Source organism: Vidua chalybeata, chromosome 4, assembly GCF_026979565.1.
Source record: "Vidua chalybeata isolate OUT-0048 chromosome 4, bVidCha1 merged haplotype, whole genome shotgun sequence".
Lineage (NCBI taxonomy): Eukaryota > Metazoa > Chordata > Aves > Passeriformes > Viduidae > Vidua > Vidua chalybeata.
In genome coordinates this window covers 15,283,634-15,304,500 of record NC_071533.1, presented here as the reverse complement: position 1 = coordinate 15,304,500, position 20,867 = coordinate 15,283,634, and the positions used below count along the sequence as shown (strand labels likewise).

The 20,867-nt window shown below is 44.3% G+C and overlaps 1 long non-coding RNA gene across 6 annotated transcripts in view; it reads right to left on the bottom strand.

Moving 5' to 3' along the window:
- Nucleotides 1–4,736: 4,736 nt before the first annotated feature.
- LOC128787288 (uncharacterized) overlaps nt 4,737–20,867 on the bottom strand; it is a 38,547-nt gene continuing 22,416 nt past the window's right edge. For 4 of the 6 annotated variants that reach the window (XR_008430646.1, XR_008430648.1, XR_008430647.1 and 1 more), the window contains 8 exons: nt 19,129–19,219; nt 13,065–13,222; nt 10,857–10,979; nt 10,595–10,680; nt 7,822–7,938; nt 6,674–6,719; nt 5,884–6,080; nt 4,737–5,245 (listed from right to left, as the gene is read on the bottom strand). This is a non-coding gene — a long non-coding RNA (uncharacterized LOC128787288). The remainder of the gene's footprint in view (nt 5,246–5,883; nt 6,081–6,673; nt 6,720–7,821; nt 7,939–10,594; nt 10,681–10,856; nt 10,980–13,064; nt 13,223–19,128; nt 19,220–20,867) is intronic. The other 2 variants (XR_008430651.1, XR_008430649.1) reach the window with 2 other exon arrangements.

The window sequence follows — 20,867 nt, the reverse complement described above, 5'->3', positions numbered from 1 at the left end:
CAGGGAGAGCTGCCCCTGCTCTGCTGGGACTGCACCCTGCACTCAGGAGGGAGAGGTATCCTTGTGAAAATCGGTCTCATTATTTTTATGCCTCATAGTTCCCACTGAAATTATTTTGACCAGAACTGAAACTTCTGAGCATCACTGAGCAGCAAAGGAGACATTCAGCAATCCCCATAACCTGGCAGAAATTATTGCTGGTGATGGCCTGAGCCCTGGGCTGAGTCACAATGATAACAGCAGTAACAGCCACCTTGATATTCCCTAGAAATACAAGAAACTGCCTCTTCCCTTTGTTGGGTGAATGTCTGCTGTGCATCTCCCAGTTACACCCTCAGCACTCACCTGGCTTCTACAGATATTAATTCCTTATACCTTCCTCAAAAGGCATCTCCACCAGTTCCATCCTCTGACTGTTGGGCAATGCCCCCCTCCTTATTCCAAGGGTGAGAGCGAGGAACTTTGCAATTGCCCTTCACTGAGCTCCTCTCACATCATCTCCTTCTCCTTTCATTTCCTTACCAGCAAGGAAAAAGATTAAAGGGGGGGGGGGGGAAGAAAGTGTGTTACGATCTAGGCAAGGCCAGAAAGTGGCCTGAAGAGACAGATTTTGGATTAACTCTGGCCGTATAGAACCAAAGTCAATTAGGATTTCTTCCAAAAAAGAAATTCAGTGAGGAGATACTGAAGTTACTTAAATAGACTGATGAGGGTCTGCTCTTTGTGCTCAAGATTTTACTTTTGGCACTTCTGTAAGCAACACGAAACAGACTGTGGGCAACTGTGACAGACTGCACAGAGGAGGACTTGGAGGAGGAATTCATCTCCCCATCCAAATCAACTGAATTGACTTGGACAAGGACAGGAATTCCCTTTGGACTGTCAGTCCTGCCCAGTCACTGGCAGGGTGACTTGCACTGCCACCATTGGCACATCTGATGCCCAGTGGGCACGGCTGAGGGACTATTGGGCCTCTCTGAGCTCGCTCTTTTGAAGGGAAACTTTGTGGAATTGCTGAGAGGATGCCCTTCTCTATTTTCCATGTGTCTCATTTCCCAGAGAAGCCCCTGCTGTTCCCACAGGGCCCCTGCTTGTTGCTCTGAGCCAGCAGAGCAGAGGCCTCACTCCCCCCAGCAGTTCCCGTTCCCCTGCTAGGATGTTGCATCCCACAGGCTGAGCGGGGAGTGGCATGGCGGGAATGACCTGCTCAGTGTCCCTGCAGCTCCAGCACAGCTCTGCTGCCAGGGGAGCAGAGCCCGGTCCCAGGTGGCTCTGACACTGCTGGAATTCCTTGGCACGGGACTGTGTGGGTGTCACCTCAGCACCAGAGGGACTCTACAAACCGCAGCCAGTACTTCCAGAGCCTCTGCGCTGAGGGCTTTGGCAGCAGCGGGGCTCGGCTCTGGCTGGAACTCCTTGGAACGCTCTTGTACAGGAAGTCATTTCAATGCATGGTTTGTTTGCTTTAGCCTTATCTATCAAGTGGCCCAGTTAAGTTTTTCTGTGTTATCAGTTTTAGATTGAACCTCCATAGAATTAGAATATTTTTTTTGCAGGATGATGTGTCATATCACTCCTGAGCTGGGCTCAACTTTGAACAGCCTCAAGTGCATGGCGCTGCCAAGAGCCAAGGCAATAATTTCTTTGGAGGCAGCCCAAAGCCCATTTAGTATTTCACCATTGGACTCAGTGATCATAAGGGTATTTTTCCAACCTAAATGATTCTATGATTCCATATTCCCAAACATCCATATTAATTTTACTATGCCAAACACTCCAGCTAAACCTGCAGTGCCACTGTGGACATACATGGCATAAACTGAGTTGGTTCAGGGGTTTTCAAAATATTTAAAAATTCCTTTGTCTATTTTCCAGCTCCAGAAACAAATATTAGAACAACACAAAGTACCTCTTTTGGAGCTCTTTTGACAGTGAGGTCCTGCAAAACCTGTTCTGTTCTTAAAAACCTGTTCTCTCCACCTGTGCAGACTTAGTTATGCAATCAGGTTCATTGACAGAGTAATCCTAAGTGATGGGGAAAACTTGGCATCTGCCTTGATCCCCCAATATTTCTCAGCTATGACATCGATCACTTTTAGTCTGTTTCAGCAGAAGCTCAGGCTGAGCTTTTGACAGCCTCAGAAGTGCTTATGGTGAATCTCCCCAGTCACTTTCCAAGAGCATCCTCTCAGGCTCAGTTGGTAAAGAGCAGATTAACCTATCACGGATATTCTCATTTGTCAGATGTCGCTGCCAAAGAGCAGCTCTGACCTTTAAGGCAGGAATGTGTCAGGTGTTGTCAAAATGAATCAGAAACTCAAAACAGATGTGACACAGCGTTTCCAAGACTGGAGAGAGAGTTCACTCCTCATGTCCCCCAGAAGACCCTGTTCTCTAGAAATATCAGTGGCAAACACCAAGAAATCCCTGCTTTACTCCAATATATTTGGTGAACTTTACTGTGCTTGCAAGGAGAGGTGACAATAAAACAATGAGTGGTGCAGACAAAGCTCTCTCCCCTGGCAAAGGGACCTGACCTTGTGCAGCTCTGGCACCTCAGCCCTGGAAGATTCCAGCCTTGGCACTGAGGATTGCTGTGTGCCTCGGGGAGTTTGTAAGGTGAGTTACAGGAACTGACATGGAAAAACTCTGCTTGCTCAGCTATCACCGAGTTCCACACACTCTCAAGTTCCTGAGGACAGAATTTGTTTCTGGAACTGAAATGGCCCCTTTTAAAACACCCCCACTCACTGAGCCCAGCAGTGCCCTGCTGAACAATAATCCTGCCCAGAGTGGTGAATATTCCCGCAGGCCCAAGACACAGCACGTGGCCATTGCATCTCCAGCCTTCAATAGCCCCTGGGGAGCAGGGGAGAATTCCTGTTTCTGTCTAGGAAATGTTCTCTCCTGGAAAGGGAAAAGCAGCATTTCCTTGCCCATCACCGACCATGGCAGCCCCGCCCCTCTGCCTCCAGCACTGACAACGGCGCTGCTGTGGCTCGGGAGGGAGCAGAGGAGAGGAGAGGATGAAAGGTGCTGCTCCAATGTGGAGCCCACAGCTCCTGCACTGCCTCTGGCCCTTCTCAGAAGAAGTGATGGGATCTGAATTCAGTGCCTGATGCAGCCCTGCCTGACTTCCCGGCACTGGAGCTCACTGAGCGAACGGAGGGGAAATCGCTGCAGTGGCTGCCAGGTTGATACCAGCAGGAAGGAAAGAACTGAATGGAACTGAATAATTACACATTTAACCAGCAGCTGGAGGGCAATAACTGCTTTAGGCCAGCACTGAATTCTGTCCGGGGCCGTTAATTACCTGAGTTAAGCTGCTGATCTGAGTGGGAGGGAGGGGTTTGCAAACCACAGCACGGAAAGGATCCCTCCCACCAGCAGCCTGTTCAGTGCCCTTATAAGGACTTTGCACAGAAAATCCATTACAGAACAAGGCTGGAGGCAGCAGGGAATCATCCAGCTTTTATCCAGGGAGTCTCCTCTATTTCCTATGCTGTGGAGCACAAGGCAGCATTGTTTTATGTTAAAAGACAAAAAGGAGCAACCTAAGGACAGGTGGTTGCAGGAACACAAGGAAACTCACACTTCTAAAGGCAAACTTACCTTGTTTTCACTCTCCAGGATAAAAGGGCAAATCTGTGTTTGCTTCATTCCCCTCGGAAGTGCCAACCCTGGCTCTGCTGAACAGGCTCCAGCCAGTATCGACTCTGCTCTGAGAATAACATGGCTGAACATCAGATGAGTGCCACAAACCCCAAAACAAGGCATGCCAATGAAGCTGGAAGAGCAAAGCTGAACCCAAACGAGGTTCAATTCCCACCATGAAATCACCAGGGTCTGTGAGCTCAGAGGCTCAGAGCTCTCAGTTATCTGACAGAAGAGGTCACACAAAGCCCCAGAGCTGAAGGAGCCATGGAGCTACCTCAGCTCCAGGTGGACGCACTGCAGGCTGTTCATGCTGGGGCACTTTGGTGCCAGAGAGGAGTTTGGGAAGGGCTCCAACACTTCCTGCCATTACCAACGCCACAGCAAGAGCATCCCTGCTTTTCCTGGAACACACATAATCCCTTTCCCAGAGCTCCATGGGAACTTACTGTGGATCACTCCCAGTGCAAGGCACTCAGGAAGGCTCTGCAGCTCCAGCCTGTCCTCACTGCCGTGCCCTGGTTTGCTCCTGGAATTCCCAGCCCAGAAATGTCTCTGTGCCACTCCACTGCCATCCCACTGCCAGGGCAGGCTTGGGAGGGTATCCCTGCCTGGGATTTTCACTGCCTCTCATATTCCAGGTTTCCTGGTCCTTCCTTTCTCACACTTCTGTGTGCTGACCAGTTCCTCAGTATTTACCAAAAAAAAAAAAAAAAACAAAACAAAAAAAAAAAAAAAAAACCAAAAAAAAAAAAAAAAAAAAAAAAAAAAAACAAAAACCAAAAAAAAAAAAACAAAAACAAAAAAAACCACCAAAAAACAAAAAAACACCCAAAGAAACCCCAGTCCCTTTCCCTGTTGCTAGATGCAGCTTGACACCATTCAGTGACCCTGTCAGCCCAGCTCAGTCTCTGCAAACACATCCCTCAGTAACGCTGCAGAAAAATCACAGCCAGCAGAGGCAGCTTTGAACTCTGCAGCTGCCGTAATCCACAGCCATCATGATGTGAGATGAATGAATGGAGCTGGATTGATGATGATGCCAGAGAGTGGCACCAACAGTTATCAAAAGGAATCAGAAATGAGGTTGAGGAAAATACTGGGTATATTGTGTTCCTTGTAGTTTTGTGATACAGAGATTATTAATTGTTCATTTACTGTTATGTTGATGAGTGCCTCCAAACTGCACATGAACTTTACACCACGATTTCCATGGTGCAGCTTTGGTATCTGTTTCACGCCTCTCCATCCTACAATCCTCTTCAAGCACAAAACTCTTTCTTCCAAACTGGAATGCCGGGAATTGTCAGCCAGTCCTCATCCATGTAGAATGAGTATAAATGTGATTGTGAGGGGCCCGGTGCTAATCCTGGCACAAACGCTGTTCCCCATCAGCCTGGCATCAGCTCAGAGCCTTCTGACTGTGCTGGGGCTGCTCTGTGTTGCTGTCCCGTGGAGTTGGAGCAGCTTCAGCCCTGTCAGAGCACACTGATCGTCACGGAGAACGTGTGCATCTGGACTTGGGTTCAGGCAGCTCTACAGCTCCTTGCTGGCAGCCTCAGGAATATTTCAGTAGGATCAACTCCTTTACCTACAGGGCCATAAAAAGAGAAGGGTTAACAAGGGGCTGTGAAGTGTCAGGGCAGAGGTGATGAGGTGCCTCTATGGGACCACTGCAGAGTGCCTGACACCAGAGGTCTTGAGGCACCGTCTGCAGCATGTTCAGCGCTCTGTGCTCAGCCAAGGCTCCCAATCCCCGGCTGGAGGCACGTGGAAATTCACCGCTGCCACACCTGAGACTGTCAAGCATTTTGGCCGTTACCCTCAGTCATATTTACCCTATTCATGGTAACTCATACTTAGGAAGGACAAGTTCTGCCACCAGTTTCGATTCCAGTCTGTGCTGAGAGAGGGGCTTTGCAGTGTGCAGAAATTAATTCTGTGTTTTCAAGAGAAAAGATCTGTGTTTCCCAATTTGATTTGTAAAAATCTGTTGATTTTATTTTATTAATCCTAATTTTAATACAAGGTAAAACTATAAAAGGCAATACATAATAGATTCAGATGGAAATATCAAAAAAGATTAACAGCCTGTGAATGAATCAGCATTTTGGCCTGGCAATACAGGTACTGAGGGTGCCAGCTTGAGGTAAAAAGTGTCCTTGGAGACACAGAGTCCCCCAGGCAGTGCCCAAGGCATGTTGTGTGTGCAGGAGTTTTCTTACTCACGTGGCTGGAGTTTTGCTCTCCTGGTCAGGACTGGAGTCTCCATCGCTGCTCCAAGGCCGGTACGTGAAACCAAACAGGAATTATTCGTGACTCCAACACTGAGGCAACAAAAGCATAATGGAGAAGTGTTGTTCCTTGTCCTTGAAGCAACTGTAAACACAGCTTCAAACCAGGCATTTGTATGATGGTGTTGGAAGCTGTGTAAAAGATAATGCAACAGTTAATTTTCTGTGTAGTTGGGCTTTTCCTCACCATCAGTTGCTACTAAATAAGCCCCTAATATTTTTCAAGGGCATAACTTGCAACAAGACGACAGCAATAACCATTACATATTGTTTTCAATAAGATGCCATTTTCCTCTCTGGCAGGTAGTGATGGGCTTTTAATGGGTAACATTTGTTTCATAAAACTCCCAGATGCTGCCTTGACAATTGCAAAGGAAGAAAAGATAAGAAAACAAACCCAAAGCAAGGGCAGAAAATAAAAAGAGCAAATGAAGGATTCAGTTTCCATTGCAATGATCTATTTTGTGTCCCAGGCTGATGTAGAGTTTTGCTGGATCAGACATCTCTGGTGAACCAGTGCTGCAGAGCTCCACTGCGATCCTGGCTTTCCCACCTGGTGCAGCCCCCCAGCCAATCTGAGACATGATGGGAAATATTGGAAGGGAGTTACCATGCAAGTGGAGCTACTCAAGTAAAACCAAAAATTAGAGGGGATAAGCTTTCCAGACTATAAAGAATCCCAACAAATATAGAAAAAATACAGATGACAAATGAATGGCACCAACCTCATTCCAGGAGATGAAGTGCACTGTGAAGTAGCAGCAGTTTAACCTGAGGAATGGGAAAGCCAACATCTGTGAAGAGCCAGGACAGTAGCCATGGCCATTGCTTTTCCATGTCTATTTTTTGAGCCCTACAGTATATCTGGTGAGTGGCAAAAGACACTTTTTTCCCCCTAAACAGACCCAAACCACAAGAGTTTGAAGAGTCTGTCAGCACTGCCTCATGACTGGTGCCAGGGAGCTAAAGACAGGCCTGCCTCGGTCTGAGTGGCTGGACAAAATCCAGGGGCTCCACATACTCTGTGTTACAAAGGAAAACTGGAATTGCCACCGCACATCTTTGAAGTAATCCTGCTTACCTGCAGAAGTTCTGTTCCCCAGGTTCATGGGGAGGCAAGCCACAGGACATGGATTTGTTTGCACACCCTAGGTCAGGTTCAGCCAGCCCTGCTCCCCTCGGCTTCCCACACTTAGTCCAAACAGACTGGAGAGGGAGCATTTCCTCACTTGCTGCTTCTCTGCTCCTGTTTCTTCTTTTATGCAGAAACAAAAATTTCCAGAGAAGAGCTAAAAGGGTCATGACTAGCATGTGTCCACACCTTTATTTTGGATGGTAAAATCTCTCACACTGTGTGAGGTGTCCGAGTGTTACACAAAGCAATTTTATGAATTTCCCCCATCTAATCCCACTGTTTTTACTCTGAATGACTGTCTATGCAATCCAGTATTTACTCATCACAGCAGGTCCAAGAAATACTGCACCAAGAAATATTATTTCCTAAATTTGGGTACTCTGCAAAAATTCACAAATTCAATTTAATAATGTGGTAACAGCACATCATAATTTTAAATTAAAAACTGTATCCTCTCATTACATCTGCAAGTCTTTAATACGGATGTCATCCAGAAACAAGGCAATGCAAGCTGATCTCCACAGAGAGACACTGCACCCTGACCTTGGTGCACAGGGATTTTTTTCACTTGTCACATAAATATTTTACTGGCACAAAAAGTAACTGGAGTGGAAAGGGAGCAGTTCCCAACTGACAGAGTAGCCATACTTCCTTGGATCAGCCCATAACTTGGGATAAAAAGAATTGTAAAAGCGAAAGGAAACTTCTTTTTCTTAAAGCAGAAATGCCCAGTAATACCTGTGTTCTACCTCATGTAAGTCTGAAGAATTTTTAAGGCATCACGTGCTGAGGATGGGACAGGGGAGCATCAGCCAGAGTCACTGGTGTCCTCTGAGGGCTTGCTGCCGGATCAGCCTGTAAGATTCCCAATAGTTTAATTGCAGGCAGGATTTAATACTCTGCAGATCACAGCTACCTGAGCAATACAACAAATTTTACAGGAGAAGAACAGGTTCTGTGTAAGGACAATGGACATTTCCACACAGGCACAGTCCCTGCACTGCCACAGCCGGGCCACACTGCCTCTTCAGACACTGATTTCCTGAGGCTTTGCCTGATGGTGTTTTAATTCTTAACACTGAGAGCCTCCATCACTCACTCACCCTGGGAGATCATGCCACAGTTTAGTAGACATTACTATGGCAGTTTTGCCCCTGACATTCATCCAAAAAAATTCTAGTTTTCCTAATTTAATTCCATTCTCTATGGATCTTTTTTTCCTCCACGGGTATTAAGGAGTTCCTTTCTTGTTCCTGATAAAGTCAAGGTAGTAGCAACTAGAAATCAGTCTTACTCCTTAGCTGGGGAGATGTAACCTTGAGCAAGTACAGGTAGGTAATTATGGACTGTACTTAGGGGTCCGCTAAAACTTTCTGCCTGATTTCCTGTCCCTGCAGGGATGATAATTGGTGTTCCACAAGAAAGTATCCCAGCCGCTCTGGCAGCGAGCAAGGCAGCACTGAGAGGCTCTAAAAGCAGCTCTGTGCAGCCCCCCAGGCTGGGAGAGGAGAGGGAAGTGTGTCCCAGTTCTGCAGAACACCAAAGACCAAACAGAGCTGTGAAATTCACTGCCAAAGGGACCACAGTCAGATGAGCTTCTCCCCAGGCTGTGGTGCCCCACTGCAGAAACAGGGCAACGTGACTCTTGGAAGTTAAATTCATAAAGAGAGGAAGGAATGGGTTATGTTCTGATTGCACATTGGCTTGAATCGGGAGCTGCTCTAATAATCTGTGGAACGGGATGAGTCTGAGGGCCAGCTGAAGTGAAAGTCAGCTCAGGCTGAGGCCATGTGTGTCCCAGGTTTGCTTTTACTTTCTACATTATTTTTCCTTAATATAAGTATCAACCACAACAGGTACTAACTGAAGACTCCGGGAGCCTTTCCCAGCTGCTTTGGGCTTCAACCCCCAAAGCTTGCCTCTCATAATTCAGTTTCACCTTCAGGCACTTTAAAGTTAATAGACTCATTTGAGCAAAGGGCTTATTGGAAATCCATGTTGGAAAATAGTGAGCGTAAGTGTGCTGGTGCCAAGCTATAAACACATTTATACAGTGTAGTAAATCAGTGCTGCTGCCTCTCTTTGGAAGGGCCAGGCCAATTAAGCCGAATGTACAGGATATGAGAATGGAACCTGTTCAGCTGTAGGCAGGTAGCAAAGACCGCAGCCACACCACCCTGTTGGGCCTCATTTTGACATTGCCCTGCCTGGCCAAATTTGATACCATTTGCTTCTGGCTTGTCATTCACTGACTGCTGAAAAAGAACAGGGATTTGGAAAGGCATTAGCAGCACTGTGCGGGTGTGGCACGAGGACAGGCAAATGGAAGAGGCAGGAAAGCTGATGCCTGTGGACATCTACTGGTACAAGGTCTACGAATGTGCTTGGGCTCTGAAATGCAGAATGGTGCTGGAGTCACTCTCAGAATTTCTGCATAGGTAGACGCTGTATGATTTGACCAATGACTTCTTACAAACAAGAAAATGTTCTTTGTTATCAGAGCATTTCACTCAACTACTTTAATTACCCCCCTGCCTCTTAAATGTTATCTAAAATACAAAATGAGGCACAATAATAGGATGGGATGTTACAGAGAGCTGGTTGGCTTTTAGTGCATTAAGTTCCTGGATATTATTAATATTTTCTGTTTGTGTAAAACCTGTCATTGATTATTTAATGTAAAGTTACCATTGCCTGAATAGGTGCTCAGATCATAGAAGCTGTAGCTGGAAGCTGGCAGAGCTGTCTTGTAAAACCTCTAAAATGCATTAGAATGCACACAAAAAAAGTAATTTTTTAAATGAGAGAGAAGAGGAAGAAAAAGAGCCCTTTGTCACATTTAAAAGGGGAGAATTCAGACTTTGAGAGAATTTAAAAGGGGGATTTCATATATTCTTTTAAAGGTTTTGTTTTCCTTTTAAGATTCAAAAAAGTCAAGCTCTTGCTGCTGCCCCAGTCCCTCATGCAAGATGGTCTTGTGCTACTCTGCCAATTCCTAAAGTAGGAGGAAGAGATTTCCAAATGAAGCGCCAAAAGCAACTACCAGGTCACCAGCAGTGCCTGCCCAGGTCCTAACCCATGGTGCTAATTATCCATCCGCCTTGTCAGCTGCCTGAACAGATTCTCCATCCTATGGCTGGGCATGGGAACAGGCTGCCTCTACTCTTCTCACACATCTTACTGTGGGTAGGTTTGTTTAGAATGATTTTTGAACTTAGTTCTAGCTATTCTGTTTGCACCTTCACTCCTCTCATTACTTGTTTCACTTACTCATTTACTCATTACTGGAACAAAAATTGTTTGAGACAAGCACTAAAGAAGTGAATGTTTGTGAACAGAAACCAAACTCATTCCCTTCAGAAAATGGCAACCCATACACCATGATAAAACAGAGTTATTCACCTTTAAATCCTGGCTTTTGAAAGCAAGAAGAAACTCACATAAGCACAAAGCCCATAATACAAAACCCCAAATCCACAAATATCTCCTGTGAGCAGGGCAATGCACTCACCATGGTGGGGAGCAGACCATAGCCCTGGAGCAGCATTCATGAGCAGCTTGGTACTTGGCAGTCCTTTGCACAGGAAATGCTGTCACCTGAACAAATAAAGGAGATACCCTGGCAGGTAGCAAAGAAGCCACAGAAGCCCCTCTTTCTGACTTGTATCAGTATAATCTGGTGGAAAAGGGAACCACAAGGAGGTGGAAGAGCAGTGGCCTCTGACTGCAACTTCCCTCTTCCGGCACCCTGGTCACAGGCTGCTGCTGCCTACCTTAAATCCTTTAATTCTTTCACCAAGGAAATGGGATATTTTCCACCTTCACAGCTTCTTCACGGTATGAAACCCTAAAGTACATCCCAGCTCCCATCCTCTCTACACCAAAGCCATCATTACCTGCAGAGCAAACAACAGCACAGAGTGAAGGGTAAAAATCTCTGTTGAGACCTGGCTGCCTATGGGGCTACTCCCCTCAGCATGGCACTGGCTGTGCAATGCATTTTCTTTCACACACAGTACTCTTGGTTTCTTAATATCTTGACTTGTTCTTCCACTACATTTGTCCCATTTGCTTCCACAGCTACATCCCTAACCAGCCTAATTTGTCCTCTTTATCATCTTGAAGAAATTTTGAAAGGCAACTCAGAAATTTTTCTATCTGAGTTTTCCAAGTGTGTTTCACTATTTCAGTGTCTGTTGTATTGAGCTTGGAGCATCCTCATATCTACAAGGTATGGGAGATTTCATTCAGTGCAGATCCTTTATAAAGTCTAAAGGCTCCACTCAAACACCAGACTGGGGTGGCTCCACATTTGCTTTTTCACACTCACATTAAACAGATTTTAAACAGTTGACTTATTTGTGGCACACGATGTTGCATGATCTGGAAATTAAATATCAGGATTGTATTTCACCCCCAAGTCCCAAGGGGTTAATAAAGGAGTCTGTTTGCTGATTGTTTTCCTGAGATATAAACTTATAAAAGTACATTAGTTCCTCATCAATTTGCAGTTTATCTCTACATTTTTCCCTGATGACCTTCCCAATAGCATCCTGGGGAGGAGTGAAAGGGCTACAGGGATTCCAGAACAAATCCTTTGCAGAACAATTTACAATATGTGCATTTGTTTACTTCTGCCATAATCGCTACATCTGCTTTCCTGACAGTAATTAATTAAGTCTCATTTAATTAATTGTGTTCTCTGAGGAAGGTGCTGTTGACATTTTGCAGCTGGTACTTGAACGGGGAGCTGTGTAAGGCAGAGTTCCTGACAGCATCCCTGGTTTGAAGTCCTGCAGCTCCCCACACCCTGCCAGTGCCCGTGGCCTGCGCTGGGCTGTGCAGCTGGAAGGAACCCCCTGGATCTGAGCCTTCAGCCCTCTTGGAACTGCCAAAAAAACCTCAAGTGGAGAAGTAACAGTTCAAAATCTGACTTGAGTATAAATAAACCCCAAACACAGAAACACAGATGTAGATAGCATACCTTGAGTTTCCTCCCAGTGAGGCCTCCTCCTCTATTTATTTACTTATACAGATTTATCTCAACTTCCTTGGGTCACACTCAGATGTGATGGGACAGGACTTGCCCTGGAGCAAGTTAATAACAGCCCCACAGGTCTGCTCTGCACATCATTCCTGTGTGTGACTGCACATCTTGTTTTACACAGATGGGCAATCATGCCTAAAAATCCTCCTATAATTCATCCCAGAGTTGCTGAACTGTTTGTACAGGCAATTTTCCATCTATTCCTAGCACTCCACATGCCACAGAGGTGTTTTCTCTTGTTCCCAAAATATTATTCTCCATTAATTGAATTTTGGTACAACAGCTATACCTTTGAGAGCTGGAGATTCTTAATCTCCTAACAGGCTCTTTGAGGTCAGGGGAAGAAGAAAGTGTAATATTTTCCACAGTGCTATGTAACCTACTAATGTCTTGTCAAAATGGCATGTGTTTACCATCCCTCACTGATACGCTGGATTTTGGCAAGGAAACCTTTGCCAACAACCACTTTACGAGCAAAACCTGCATATTTCTCCCTGAGAGCTATTTTTTAAGAACACTTCCTTTAAGGAAAATTCTTCTCACAAAATTTTGTGGCTGACTGAGGTGTACTGCTCCCAGCATGGCTGCACCGATTTCAGCAGCATCACACCAGAAATAAACGGGATTGTTTTTGGTGGCACAATGTCACATGCATTGACCATATCCCTGGCAACAGCGAGCCTGCCCTGTGGCTGTTTGAGAAGAAAGAAATGGAGTGAATCAGAATAAGCCACAGTCCTGCAAAAAGCGGGGGGGGGGGGGGGGGAGGGGGCGGAAAGAAAAGAAAGGAAGAAAGGAACAGAAAGGAACAGCCACAGAGTGGGGTCTGGGAAGATTAGGTGCTGGTTTGAAAACACTGAGGAAATGGACTGAAACCCAAAAGATTACTTGTCTACTTTTCTAGCTGCAGCATTAATCATTCTCTGCTAATTACCTTCCCGTTTGTGCCATGGGTGCCATTAGCAGTGTCCCAGCAGTGCCCAGGGGTGCGCAGTGCATGTGCTGAGGGACGTGCCATGGCATCAGCCACATTTCAGGAAGGAGTTTCAATGTCTGAGTTTATTTTGTTTTGCTTGCAAACATCTGAGATCTCTGATTTGGCAAAAAGAAAAAAAAAAAACAAAAAAAGCACTGCATGTCATTCTCTTTAGGGCTCCACATAAAAATCCTATCAGTGCTTTATAGATAGCAGTATGGTGGTTTTCCTAGCTTCAAATGCTTTCCTCTTCCTGCTACTCATCCAGATGGAAACATTCTGCAAACAAAAGCAGTACAGTGAAGGCATGTGTGAGTTTGGTCCCAGACACTTCAGATTGCACGTATTTGTCTTATTCTTTGCTGTTGGCAAATCTATAATTGAAGGCCATAACTACAGGTTTACCAGAAATGCAGAAAAGCCCTCTCTTTCTGTCTCTTTCAGTTTGTTTTTCCTGCAAAGCAAGTTGTCAGCAAACACCAGTCAACACTCGATTGCTGTAAGACAAGTGATTACAAAAAGTAAGAAATATTTGATTTTTCTGGATGTTTTCTGTCTCAGTCTGTACCCAGGGTGCTGCTTCCACTTGAAATTGTTTTTCATAGCTGTTATCTGAAGCCCACAGCTTATAACAAAAAGAGCTGATTATGTAAAACCAAAATGCGGTGGGGCCATCAAAGCCCAATCACCTGAGTGCAAAGCCCAGACTGGGCCTGGAGCCTCTGCACTTGCATTTCACAAGGACTTTTGTTCATTTCCAGATCAGAAGGGGGATACAAGGTAAAGAGCACTGGCATCCTTAAATTTTTAATCACTAGGGCATCTTAATCTGATGTTTTGTTAGGTGATTTTGCAGTATTCCTCCCTCCATGTTACAATAAACAGTCTAAAAACATATGAAACTGCTCGCTCTTGCAGGATAAGGTTTGAATTTTAATTTTTAACTCATCACTAACAGGAACTATCTTTTCAGAAAAGCTGCTGTTACTGTTAAATTAGGAAGTCAAAAGTCAGTTTTGTGTAGAGGAGTTTGGTTTTTAGTGGAGCTTATTACTAGAATGAAGGCATGGCTTTGATAAATTTGGAACACAGCCAAACTACAAATCAGAGTTTTTAACTTCCAAAGTTAGCATGCAGTCAGCTTCCTTTATTTTTCTCTCTTTTTTTTTTTTTTTCCAGAGCTTTGGCAACTTCTACTCTAGCTGTGCAAGTTAAGAGTAGTGTTATCTGCAGTATTTGTGCCAGAATTTGAAAAAAAATCATCACTTTAGACTCTTGCATCAGAGAAGCCCTGTCATGTGAAAGGGAGCTGGAGTGATCTTTCCCCTTCAGTAAAGCAAATTACATGAAAAAAAGCTGAGAAATGATGCTCAAAGCCAACATCACACCCTGGGAGAAGATCAAGACTTTGGAAGGTTTCTATGTCTTGGAAGGCTGGGTTCATAGGAGGGGTGGTAAACTCACTTTTAATATAGAGAAAAAGACTGATTGAGTTTAGGTAAGTACATTTTCTTTAGGCTCTCTTCAGGAGCTTGGATGCCTCTCTCATGAAAGCTCCAGATGCTCCTACCTCCTGCTTGCCTCTGGAAATTTCAGTTCTAAATTACGAACATGGTAGTGAACATCAGTGAAAGAAAAACAAATAAGGAATAAAGGGCTTGATTGGGAACCAGGCAGAAGCTCAGGCAAAGCATCTCCCTGGTTACATCCCACTGCTGCCTGACAAAGGCCCCTGTCTGGGGTGAGCTACAGAGGAGGGGCAGCAGAGAGGAAATCCTCTCTTCCTGCCTCAGCACCGTGTTCTACCTCTGCAGACATCTCTGGTATTCCTTGGCAGCACCTCACACTGAGCTGACCTCCAGTTTGTACTGACATGCTGTAAACACCAGCCCATGTCCCAAAGCTGGGCAGGAGAGAGCTTTTCTTTACTCTCTGACCAACCCTTGTCTTTATAGGTAGCTCCAGGGGCACTTAAATTTATATTCCTACTATGCTTGCACAAAATATTTATGCAGGAATAGAGGGAATTGACAAAATATCCCCCAAACAATCCAACCAACCTCAAGCTATACAAAATGATTCTCCTCTCCCTCACTGGCAGTTTGGAGGAGTCCTGACAGTGTCACACAGGTGGCACCTGAGCAGGTCCTGCACTGCCATTCCCAGTTTCCACAGATCAGGCTTTGATTCACATCCAGTATGGCTAAGTCAGGCTCCCGTTGAGCAGAAAATAAACAAGACTTTGCTTCTTGCAAACAGCTCCTTGCTGTTAGAAACTGTTTGTGACATGCCTGGCCCTAGAGGAGTGCCAGGCCCAATTAATATTTTTTTTTTAACAAAGCATTTGGCTCACCTCTGATGAACAGCAGAGGTCAGAGGGCAGGGACCTATGCTGAAAGCTAATTGCTGAAATTATTTGTCTGGCTTGTGTTAGGTGCTGCGATCCTGCTATACAAGTCAGAAGGGCAGAGTGCCCTAAGTGCAGTAGTCTAACTGTTTCTAACACAAGAGAGGAACAATTCACTGATCATCTCATTAGAGGCTTATCTATTTACATCTGGGCAGCTTCTCCTCTTTGATCCTGTAAGAAAAAGGGATGGAACTTTAGGACACATTCACTTGCTTTTGTAAAGGCTTGGATCCAAGCAAAACATGCTTATAATCTGGGAAATAACAATGAGGGGTTGTAAACTTAATCAATACCCTCTGACCAGTTCTAGATACCAAACCAGAGAATTCCAATGTTAAAGAATACAAGAGTGCTGACTACTGCTTTTTATTTGACTCCCATTACAAACCTCATCTGTATGCTACCAAACAAAACAATATCCTTCTCCCTGTGGACACATGAATGAGCTATATTGACATTGTTTGGTTTTACTTTTTGCCCTTCACAGTATACAAAAAACTGCAAGCACTGTAGCCTGAAAATTCCTTGAGTAGAGAAATCTCTGCTCCCATCTATTGGTGAGCAAGAGAAGAATGCCCATAAAACCAGTAAATCTATTTGTTTTTTTCACCCAGGTTCCCTGGATGGACAGATAATCCAGGGGTAGGGGCTCTCTGGTACCATCTGCTTGTTCATAAATGTAGTGGCTTTTCTTTTATTTCACTCCTCATTCTTCCAGTGGCACTTTTGGGGAGATGTCATAGTTACATTTCAGTGACTTCGAAGTCCTACCAGTCTTCTCAGTATCCTATACTGGGATGTTAGAACTGTTAGTTCATGCAGAAGATTTAATGAGGAGACATGATGGGGAAACAGATCCATGATGGGGCTGAACAAAGGAAAGTTTTTTTTTCATGCAAACTATGGTAACAGCAGCAGAAGTGAGACATCTTGGAGGTTGGACTAGGTGGTCTTTAAATATCCCTTCCAACCCAAACCACTCTGTGACACTCACTGACAATTCTTACTCAATCACTAAATAATTAATTTGACTTTAGATGAGGTTTTAGGAAGGAAATTCCAAAAGCAACAGAATATCCATTTGCAGCTGGCTGGCAACAGGCCTGCCCAGGCAGAAATCAGAACTCTGGGGCTGTGGTATCCAAACTGCTAAACTACAGGGAAATTTAGCAAAAGAACAAGGAGAAACAATGCTCATAAGGAATGTGTGCCTACAGAAAACTCATGGCATCAGCTGGAAACCAAATCACTGGACTGTTGCCAAAGATGCTGAATGAAATAGATGGTTCTATTTACTGTGGACTGTTTTCCCAAAGTTAATGGTATCTTTGCCTTACCACTGGCAAAGGCCTTGTGTTTTCAAAGAGTTTCATACTTGCAAGTGATGAACTATTGCCTGAAGGTGCTTGGAAGACATCCCAGGTGGGAAGGGGCACAGTGCTGTACACAGCTTTAAAGAGCTGTCCTTAATTGAACACAGCCTTATTGCTAGCAGTTGAGTTCTGGGTATCCACTGATTAGGGGTGATGGCAAAAGTGGAGCAGAAAGTAGTCAAAAGGAAGTGAATTACTGGATTCATACAGAAGGGCTGAATTTCTGAGCTCACCAGCTTTTTTGCTAGAATTTTCTCAGCATCTGAATCTTAAGTGAAGCCCCACTGCCATTGTTAGGAGCAACATTCAGTTCTTGCCATGCTCTCATTGGTGGTCACTGCTATTCCCAGATCATTAGGAAGAGGAACAAGCACAGTAAGGAATGTGAAAGAGGACTGGAGGGAAAAGATGCTGCTGAATAAATTCATACTGGGGTGAACACAGCGCTGAGACAGAATATAATTCAGCAGGAAGGTTTATCACTACAAACTGGCATGGTGCAGTTGAGTTGGGGTTTTCTAAAGAGAGCTGCACCCACAGACAGCTGACTGATGAGTTCACTGGATAAAAGACTGCTCAGGAGTTCATCCACTGAAAGGCTCTTTACAGGCTCCACTTTCTCACGGTCCCCCTCTGGAAGGAGTTACTGTGCTTGTAAGAGTTCCACAGCCCATGCCTGTCCTCCCATTGTTTCAAGTTAAGGGAACATCAGCTGGTTTTGCTATTGTGAGCAGGGGCCACGACGGAGGGCTAATTGCTTCTGTTCAGCTAAATGTCTGTTTTATGGGGCCAGGCTATTGCAGGCACCCAGCTGGACAATGGGACAGTGGCCTGAGCCTGTGATCTTCCTCAGACAGTCAGCACTTAGGCCACTTCTGAGGGAGCTGGCAAGAAAACTCCTTGTTTCTTTTTCCACACAATAAACAAAACTTCCAAAAGATAATTAGGTAATTCAGAGTGGATAATGATTATCCATGGTTTGGGAGGAATTTCTTTCTGACAAAGACTCCTCTGCATCTGTAGTACAAACTGATTTTACTGGGAATTTGCTATTAGCCAGAGGAAGCAAAGTTCCCAGAGGAAATCTTAAGGTGGGAAGTGTTTATTAATGCTAGATGCACACAAGGATACATAAAGGTTATTCCTTGCAAGCCACACTGCACCCTTGCTACAGAAAACGTGAACATTTCTACCCCTTGGTGAGATCAAGGTACAGAAACACATATTCCGAAAAGAATGCCTTTCTCCGGGGCTTTGGGGTTTTGTTTTGAGAACAGTGCCAGTATCTGTAAGAGGCAGGCTAGAATCATTCTTTATTGCCCCTGTGGCAAAAAATGAATCCTAATAAATTTTAACCAGCCAGTTAATTCTACAGCACCAAGATACAGAGCTTATTCCAGCTGCTCTTCCTTTTTTGGATACTCAGGTGATTGAACACCATGACTGAACACAGAATTTCAGGGATGTTGAGGGGAAGGAATGAGATAAGTATGTGCAGGGTGCTTCTTAATGCTGGCCTATTTGAATGATGAAAATTAAAGGAGCCCTATGGATGTTTACTGGCATCCTGTAATGGGCTCTTCACAGAAAGTCAACCTAAGCAGGCCTGGATATTGACTTGGAACTCAGCTTCATTCATTACTTACAGGTGAGGGTGTAAAGACACTTTTCCAAACAGAGATGGCTTGCCTTGTGGATGACTGGCCTGGTCTCCCAAAATGTCAAGGCTTGTAGACTTCTCCTATTCCCAGATCATTTTTTAATTTGAATTCCAAATATTCCTGTCTTTCTTTTTCAATCCAAAATATCTGGACTACAGAAGGCATTCAGAAAAAATGTGCTTTATCTAACTTGCAATAAAGATATAATTTTCAGGAAACACCATGAGTTTTACAGATTAATCTAAAATGGCAAAATTCAAGCACAACTGTTCTTCACATCTAATTGACCCACTAATAACTACAAGAAAGAAAATTAAAAGCAGATTTTGTCCCATATTATGCCTGTAGCTTAATTACAGAGCTGCATTGTGTGCTTAACTAAAAAGCAGTAAAGGCACTCAAAAAGTACCATTAATGAGTCAGCATCATCCCCTGAAGATCAGCTCCGTTTCTGGAATTTTTCTGGTAGGAACCCCTTTAATTTCTTAGGTTCACCCTTCCCTCCAGCAGCTCCTATCCAAGTACAAACTAGCAAAGGGTGAGGACAGGTAACAAGGAAGATCACAATCAAATCCTACCAGTTCAGCAGTGTGCATCCAGCAGGCAGAGGGTGAACTAGATGAGGAGGTGGGAGCTCAGAGATCCTTGTCCTCACAGGAGATTTGGAAGCTGAGAATGGTCTCGCATGGGATGAAGGCACAGGGTGCAAAAGGAGAAAGCACGTGGTGAAAAAAAATGCAGAATGGGGGTGATGCAGAGAAGCTGAAAGTTGTATTTAAGAAGTTCATTGTGAACACAGAGTGCTGCAGGAAGCAGCAAGCTTATCAGAGATCTTTGCATTGCCTATAGTATCAAATGTTATGTTCACAGGGAGACCAGACAAACAAATTAGCAGGATATTTCAATAGAGTCTAGACTGAAAAAGGTCTCTTGAGAAATTAATTTCCAAATCTTTAATCTACCTCATTTTATATATCTTTATCTACAATAGTGCAGTGTTTCACACATCCCTACTTCAAGATAAATGCAGTTAAATACTGTTGAAAAAAAAAAAAGGAATTAATGTGTTCTTTTCTTTATGTAACTTCACATTTTCCCAAATGAAATTTGAAGCCTCATCCAGGGAAATATTTACATATGTGCTTGTGTCATTCTGACTGCCCCCACACTTCCTGTATTCACTGGAGCCCATCTGATGTTTTAAACTAGGTGTTGAAATGTCCTACTGAACCAAGACCACTAATTCAGATTTTTATTTTCTTTAAGGCAGAGAACAAAGAGATATCTCCCTCCTGGAAGCCTCAAGGGTTGGCAAGAAAGGAGATGATGTGGGAAACCTTGTGCCCCTCTTCTCCCAGGTGAAATGAAGAGCACTGCCAGATGTACCAGTCAGAAGTACTGCAGAAGTATTTTTTTCCTAAGATGTGCAAACCTCAATCCTTAAGTCTTCTCAGGAAAAAAAAAAAAAAAAAACACTTGATCTGAATGCAACAGAGAACAGGTATTAGATTGTTTTGAAATGTGTACACTGTGGTAGCTCATGGACATACTTCTGGTATTTTACTCACAGAGCTGTCACTGTGTGCACATTAAAAGAAGTGGAATAAGCACAGCTCCTGAAGAAATCATCAGTATTTCTTTCCTCCTGATCTGGCTCTTTCTTTAATTCCTTTTCCCTCTCCCTCTGAGAAGTGTACCAGATTGTTCTGAACAGAATGCCTCATCTGTGACTTTAGCACAGGACACGCACCAGTGCAGAGTATCTGCTGATCAAGCTAATGCTGAAATCAGTGTGATTTTATGCCATGATAAAACACACCACAGTGGCAGAGCACACAGGCACTTATTTCCTGTTGCAGACAAACACCCATTGAGCACTGCCCACCACATGTGGGGAACCTGTCTTACCCTATTGCTTTTTTTGTTGCTTTTCAGGAAATTTCACTGCAGGAATGAGAACAAATCAACTACAAACTTGCAGGGAAAAAGCACACAAATTTTAGATGTTAATCTCCAATTACCAGTGACTGAAAGGGCAAAGAACCCAGCTCCAGTGCCACACTCAATATTCCTCACAGGTGAGCCCTTTCTACAGCCCTCATTTTTCTTTGTCAGCTCTTTTCTGATGGCAGCTAGGAGTTTTTTGTTTTATCTGTAAGATTTTTCTGCATTTAGTGTTTTCATCTGTCCATCCCCTCTCTGCTAGAGAGAAATGACGCCTTACCTCTGGTGCTAAATTAGACAGTCCTTCCTGTGATTTTTGGAAAATTACCTTTATGGTTCTTTGAGGGAAGCACTTTTTTCTTAGGGATATCTT